At 39.3% G+C, this 7,131-nt stretch overlaps 1 protein-coding gene across 1 annotated transcript in view; it reads left to right on the top strand.

The window, feature by feature from the left end:
* Positions 1-7,131, top strand: part of LOC102866969 (interleukin-1 receptor-associated kinase 1-binding protein 1-like) — a 40,907-nt gene that overhangs the window by 19,881 nt on the left and 13,895 nt on the right. The window lies entirely within an intron of this gene.

Below are 7,131 nucleotides of genomic sequence, written 5' to 3'. Positions count from 1 at the left end.
ACCAGCAGCCAGGAAATCAAAAAACGTATTGCGATGGAAAGTCTGCCGTTAGTGACCTCTCTAAAGTACTCAAGAGAAACGATGTCTCTCTGGAGACTAAGGTGCACCTGATACAGGCCATGGTCTTTGCAATCACTTGTTATGCGTCAGAGAGTTGGACCGTGACTAGGGAGGATAGAAGGAGAATTGACGCCTTTGAGCTGTGGTGCTGGAGAAGAGTATTGAATGTACCTTGGACTGCCAAGAAAACAAACAGATTCATCCTGGAGAGGGTTAAACCAGGCTACTCCTTGGAGGCAAGGATTCTGGGGCACCATCTGACATACTGTAAGGACATGTTGTAAGGAAAGACACGTCTTTGGAGAGGGACATCATGCTGGGTAGGGTGGAGAGATGGCGCAGGAGGGGAAGACCCTCTATGAGGTGGATTGATTCAGTGATTGGGGTAATCAGGATGAGTGTGTCAGAGGCAATGCGATTGGCACAAGATAGATCAGGGTTTAGGGCTGTTGTACATAGGGTTGCCATGAGTCGCAAACAACTCGACGGCACATAATAACAACGATATATCTTATTACGAGAACTTAATTTGTTTATTTTATTAGAAAGTCTTAAAATGTGTTTGCTTAATTTCTTATAAGGACTATAACTCTGTATGATATTGCTTAATTTTGGAGTTGGTGGTGGAGGAAATTTATCCTCTTTTATATTAGATTTACTATTATTCTTCTTTGAAGAGGTTTTTCTTTTAATTTTTTAGATTTTTTTTTCAGACCTTAATGGTTTTCGTGCCAAAGAGATCAACTCCTATAATTACCAAACTGAAACAGGAATCACATTTTTCTCTTGTTGAGCTTTTTATAAAGCTTGCATTGCATCTTGCCAAGATTTTGAGTTTAACTACTTTTTTCTACCAGTTTAAACCAGCGATAGTGTTTCTGCACATGCTGAAACAATTGCAAAAATGACTTTTCTCTTACTTTTAAATGGCGCTTAAGCCATTTTTAATAATGTAGTGTACTGAGCGTTATAGGGTCAGTTCTGGCTTTTAAACAATGTATAGCACAGACATACCGGATATTTAGGCAAAACCCCCACAGAGGTGCACAGAAACAGGAATAGCAGTTGGATTCCCACGAGAAAGAAAGGAAGAGTCAAGCCTTTGAGCCTCACCTTTGCAGGCCTGGCCATGGACAAACCGGAACGTCCCGCCAACATGCGCACTTGCAGAGCCACGCCAGTGCTTGCTGGTTCCCAGGCACCCGGGGCACCTGGGTTTTTATCATGCCACTGACGCCTTGTGGCGGTTCCTCCCCACCACCACCCTGCTGCAGCCAGAGACCTTTTTGTGTTTTGCCTTGCTTTTGGTGCCCAGGCGTGGCAGCTGTGGGATACCTTGCCCTGCCTTGGAGGAGGGTGAGCACGCTCGCTGGCTCGCTGGCGCTGGCTGCCGCCGTTTTTCTTTTCCTGTCTTAAAGAGATAGATATCAACCTTTAATTTGCTCTGCAAGATATGCCGGCTACTTACTGTTGGTTTTTATTTTAACGGTTCCATCTGGGCTCCTTTATACAACTTGATCTGGATGGCCTGGCAACAGTAGGACAGGAACAAAGACAAACAGACAATGTAGAACAGATATCAATAAAACAGCAGAGAAATCCCAATACAGTGTGCGCAACAAAACCAAAACTTGGAACCCTGTCCTTTCTCGAGTAAGGGCTCCGTATGATGGGAGCGACCCAGCTTTAGTTCCTTCAGACTAGACCGGACTAGAGGAACCCTGTCCTCTCCAAGGGCCTGAGCAGACGTCTCCAACTCGCCCACGCCGGAGCTCTGTCAGGCACATCTGCCCAGAAACTCGGGCTCAGGTTTACGGTTCGAACCACCAGATACATAGACAGAGACAATAGACACAGAGAGAACACTCACTGAACTTACCAGCCGGGGATTAAAACGCTTAACGTGTTAAGGATTCTTTGGGGGGGGGGCAATTCCTGGCCAATGCACCAAATGTTCTGCCCACGAAATGCCCCTCAAAAGAATAATCCACACGTTTGTAAATACAAATAAGCACTTTATTCCAGAGTATATCCACAAGTGGAGACTTTCTCCCTCAATAGGAAGGTGGCAAGGGAAAAAGTCCTGAGTCGTCCCTCCCCCCCCCAATTGCTTTTATGGCTTTCCTGGGTGCCACTGTCGGGACCGGGAGATTGAAATCATGGTTGGTGGGTCGGGGGATCATTCATGTGGGTCGGCTTTAGACGGGCTGGCTACTTTGCCTGCTTTACTCTTTTTTGTGTCATGTAGACACTAGTTAATTCTTTACTTTGCAAGGACAGATAAGACTTTAACTGGGGCATTGTGTTTGCCTTAAGCTAAGACTTTTTATGGCTTGCTTCTGCTTCTGGCATTAATGGGGGTTTATAAAAAAAATGGGGTTTATGCTGTCTCTTCACTCTCAAGTCCTCTCTGTCTGAGTCACAGGGTGTGATTACCTGGCTAGGTCATTAGCATGAGGTGTGACTTCCCAGAGCTCCTTTCATCAGAGAGTCATAGTATGAGTCTTAGGCCAGGCTGAGACCTTGGGGATGAGGACCCTAGTGGGGATGCCAATGGGAATGCTTATCTATCTGGGCTTATTGAGGAGGTGGGGCGTCCCAGAACTTTGCTCTTACATGATCTGAGTGTAGGTCTCAGTCTGCGCAAGAGTCTTTGTGTGGCTGTGTCCTAGTAATAACAGATGTCCTCTTCTCTAGGTCTTTCAGAACAGAAGATCAAGGTCTCAGGTAGTGCTGCTTGATGTCTGGGGTGGGCGGAGTAAGTTCTATCTTACAAGAACAAGAGCTCTGTTAATAACAAAAATAGCAAAGATTATTTTTCATTTATATTTCCTAAAATTGTGTTTTTAGTGATTTTCTTTTTGTTTTATTTACTTGTCAAATAAATTAGGAATAAATAAGCCAAAGAGAGACTTTAAAATATGGAAGAAAGATATATTTGTTTTAAACAAATCTTGAATGATTTGAGTTTTATGACAATAAAATGAAAAAGCTGATCTCAAGCCATAAGAACCATTTTTATTTTAATTATTTGTATTCTGAAGTTCCTATAATGAGCAAGTATTGCTTTCATAATAAAATCTTTCCATTTCACTGGATTAATAGACATTATCAGACTTTGAATAGAATTTGAATTTATATCTCAGGTTAAATCTTTGAAAATTTTTCTTTGTGTCAAACTGCTGTGAATTAGTTAATATTTTAAAATACAGTTACAGTTGCATTCCTTACAAAATAGTTTATAATTAAAGCATTACTAGACAAAATTACTAGCAGGGTGCGTTTTGTTTAAAGATACTTTGAAGACTTAAAGAATTAGAAAATGTAATTTCTACCTGTTCCTCCCATCAGGGATCTCTCAAAAGTCCTGAAGAGCCATGTCAGTCTAAAGATGAAGGTATGCCTGATTCAGGCCACTGTCTATCAAATTACCTTCTCACCATCTGAGAGCTGAACAGGGAATAAAAATGGCAGAAGAAGAATCAATGCATTTGAATTGCATTGTTGGCAAAAAGTGCAGAATATCTCACTATCTTCCAAAAGAACAATCAGATATGTCTTAGAGAAAGTACAACCAGAATGTTTCTTGGAGGAAAAATTGGTGAAGTTTTACCTCACATATTTTGAACATGTTAAGAGGCTTAAAAGAATAGGTAAGGTCAGATCCATTGTTCATAAGGTCACCACAAGTCATAGTTGACAGCACAACACAGTAGCAGTAACATATAAAATAATTGGCACAATTTCTATGAACAGTGGAACTTATCCTTCCCTATTCTGTGCCATCCTTATCATTTCTGTTATACTTGAGCCCATTGTTACAATGACTGTATCAGTCTGACTCTTAGGAGGTCTTCCTGACTTTCATTGACCTTTCACCTTTCCAAGCATAATGTCCTTTTCCAAGGACTGGTCCCTGCTAATAATATGCCCAAAATATGTGAGATGAAGCTTCACCATTCTTGCCTACAAGGAGCACCCCGGTTGCATTTTCTCCAAGATGTATTTATTTTATTTTATTTATTTTATCTTATTTATTGAGATTTTAATGAAAGTTTATAGAGAACTTGGATTGCCATTCATTCATTGTTGTACGTTTTTCTCCCTGCACACCCCTCCCCCCGAGTTTGCTTTTCTCTTTGAAAAAAAAAAATCTTTAATTGTTGTAAGGGTGTATTTATTTGTTCTTTTGCAGTGTATGAGGTTTTCAGTACTTTTCTCCAACATTACAGCTCAAAGGCATCAATAATATTTCTGTCATCCTTAGTCATTGTTCAACTTTCAGATACATAGCAAATAATTAAAAAGACCATTGCTTGGGTTGCTCCTCAGCCTTTGGAGATGTCCTTTGTAGCAGATTTCCCACATTCAGTGTCTTTTTCTTTTCTTTTTTTGACAAAATATTATGATCTTTATTTCTATACTTTATGATCAACCCATAAAATGCATCTTTGGGATAGACAAAAATATTTTGTTTTCCCATAATCATAATGCTGCCATACTCAGTTCAGGCACAGCCAGTGCAACATTTTCCTCAACCCCATATGCTCCATTCCCTTTACCATTGATAATATGCCTGTGTCGTTTCCAGGAGAAAATGTCATCATCGTCTTTAGCAGTATTTTCAAAATACATTTTTGTTTTCCTAATTAAAGAAGCAAAAATATTCCTTCAGTTCAGTAATTTGATAGTATCTTATTCCTGCCATATGAGACACAATCGTTTAATAATTGTGTGGGTGTTATTTCTCATGTTTTTTCTTTACCAGCAATGTAAGACCCTCTGCATAGTTCATTCTTGGTGAATGAAGGAAAGTATATAGTCAGCCTTTACAAAGGGAATCTGAGAGGGGCAAAAGCTATAACCATCAATATCACTCAAGAAAGAAGAAAACAGATGTACAAATAACTGAGCTAATAAACAAAACTAGTAAAAGCCATATTCTGAAAGAAGCATGGCTGTGGAAGAGTTGCCATTCTTACTTAAGGACTTGGAAAAAACAGAGTTTTGGACACAATCACTCAATACCAGAGAAAACAACTATTTGGCTTCAACCCATTTTGCAGAGAGGGTACATATCACAGAACTTGGGACAGGACCTGGGCTACAATCCTTGGGGTTGGTGTTGGAGGATCGTGTAGTTTAATAGCCTTTGAGGGGATAGAGAGACCCAAAGACCAATAATATCACATGGAAAAAGGCTACGAGAGCAATAATATGGGTGTCAAAATTAGCAGGACTTCAGACCATGAATCATTTGAAATCCAACTTGTGCTTGCTCTCTCATGAAGAGTTTGAGATCTGTGCAGATCTTAAACATGTACATGTAAACATCTCCTTTTGAAAGGCAGAGTGTCCTCTTATTAAATCTTTTTATTCATTAGTTTTCATATCAGTTCTCCATTAAGCTAGACACTGCAAGCTATGTCACCTAGCTTCTAATTTGGACATGGCACTAATATTTCACATACAACTGGAAGAAGAATTTAGGATGGTATAAAGATGGACAGTGCTGTTAAACTGTTTTCTGTTCTTTCTCACAGTGATCTTATCAGGCAACTAAGCAGGGTTTTCTAGGCTGTAAATCTTTATGGGAGCAGACTGTGACATCTTTCTCACACAGAACAGCTAATGGGTACACAGTGCAACTTTCTGGGAAGCAGTTCTACGTTTAACTACTCCATCAGGAATTGATGGAATACAAGTTGACATATTTCAACAAACAGATGCAGCTAGAGAAAAGATTGAAATTGTCAATTATTTCAGCTTATTTGGATACACAGTCAACACCTTTGGTATCAGTCATCAAGAAATAAAAAGATGGCTGCAGGGTGGCTGGTGAATCCACACACAAGTTGAGGTGATTCGGCACTGGGGCAGAAGCAACAAAGTTCCCGAGTTCCTATTTTCCATAAAACTTCCTGTCATAATTGGTATAAATGAAATGCCAATTGTGGTAAAATCTCAGCAAATATTTTTAAATTTCTCAATTTACTTGAGATTATGTAAAAATTTTTGTTTGTGTTAGGTTATTTAAAAAAATTTTAACCTATAACAAGGAGAAGATAAAATAGACAAACAGGACCTTCTAAGAATCAAATCCCCATATACATCCAAACACTTCTCCAACAGGGTAAAAAAGGAAGCCACAGACTGGGAAAAAGTATTTGGTAATGACATGTCAGATAAGGGATTTATATCTAGAATTTCTAAAATACTTGAGCACCACAACAAGATAAAGGTAAACAACCCAATTGAAAAATGGGTACAGGTTATGAACAGACACTTCACCGAAGAAGACATTCAGATGGCTAAAAAAACACATGAAGAAATGTTCAAAATCCTTAGCTCTAAGAGAAATGCAAATCAAAACAACTCTGAGATATCATCTCACCTCAGTCAGAATATCAAAATTTAACAGACCAGCAAGCAACAAATGCTGGCGACGTCGTGGAGAAACTGGAACCCTTATTCACTGTTGGTAGAAATGTAAAATGGTACAACCATTATGGAAGGCAGAATGGAGATTTCTCAAAAAGTTGCAAATAGAAATACCATTTGACCCAGCAATTCCACTATGGGATATACCCCAAAGAGACCATACCTGCCACCCAAGCAGATATATGCACACCCATGTTTATCCAGCTTTGTTCACAATAGCAAGAAGTTGGAAACAATGTAAGTGCCCATCAACAGACGAATGGATAGAGAAGCTGTGGTATATTCACACAATGGAATAATACTATGCTACATTGAAAAACAAGGAACTCATGCAATATTATTCAAAATGAGTGACTTTGGAGGACATTATGCTGAGTGAAATATCTCAATCACAAAAAGACAAATACTGCATGCTGCCACTGTTGTAAAACAAGACTGACATTGGGATTGGGGGGAGATTGAGAAAGATGTATTAAATAATGTATACTAAACTGTTTAAAAGGGATATGTGATTAGGTATTTTTGTCATGATGGGAGTCCAGAGCAAAGGCTGCATAGTAGAGTAGACCTGGAGGGAGGGATTATAAAACAATGAAAGAATTTTTCTTTTACTTTTCAAAGAGAGGAGTG

Source organism: Elephantulus edwardii, unplaced genomic scaffold (assembly GCF_000299155.1).
Source record: "Elephantulus edwardii isolate Elephantulus edwardi_28Jun2011 unplaced genomic scaffold, EleEdw1.0 scaffold00229, whole genome shotgun sequence".
In the NCBI taxonomy this organism is placed as follows: domain Eukaryota; kingdom Metazoa; phylum Chordata; class Mammalia; order Macroscelidea; family Macroscelididae; genus Elephantulus; species Elephantulus edwardii.
Note: the sequence above shows the minus strand (reverse complement) of the source record. Positions and strands in the feature narration are given on the sequence as shown.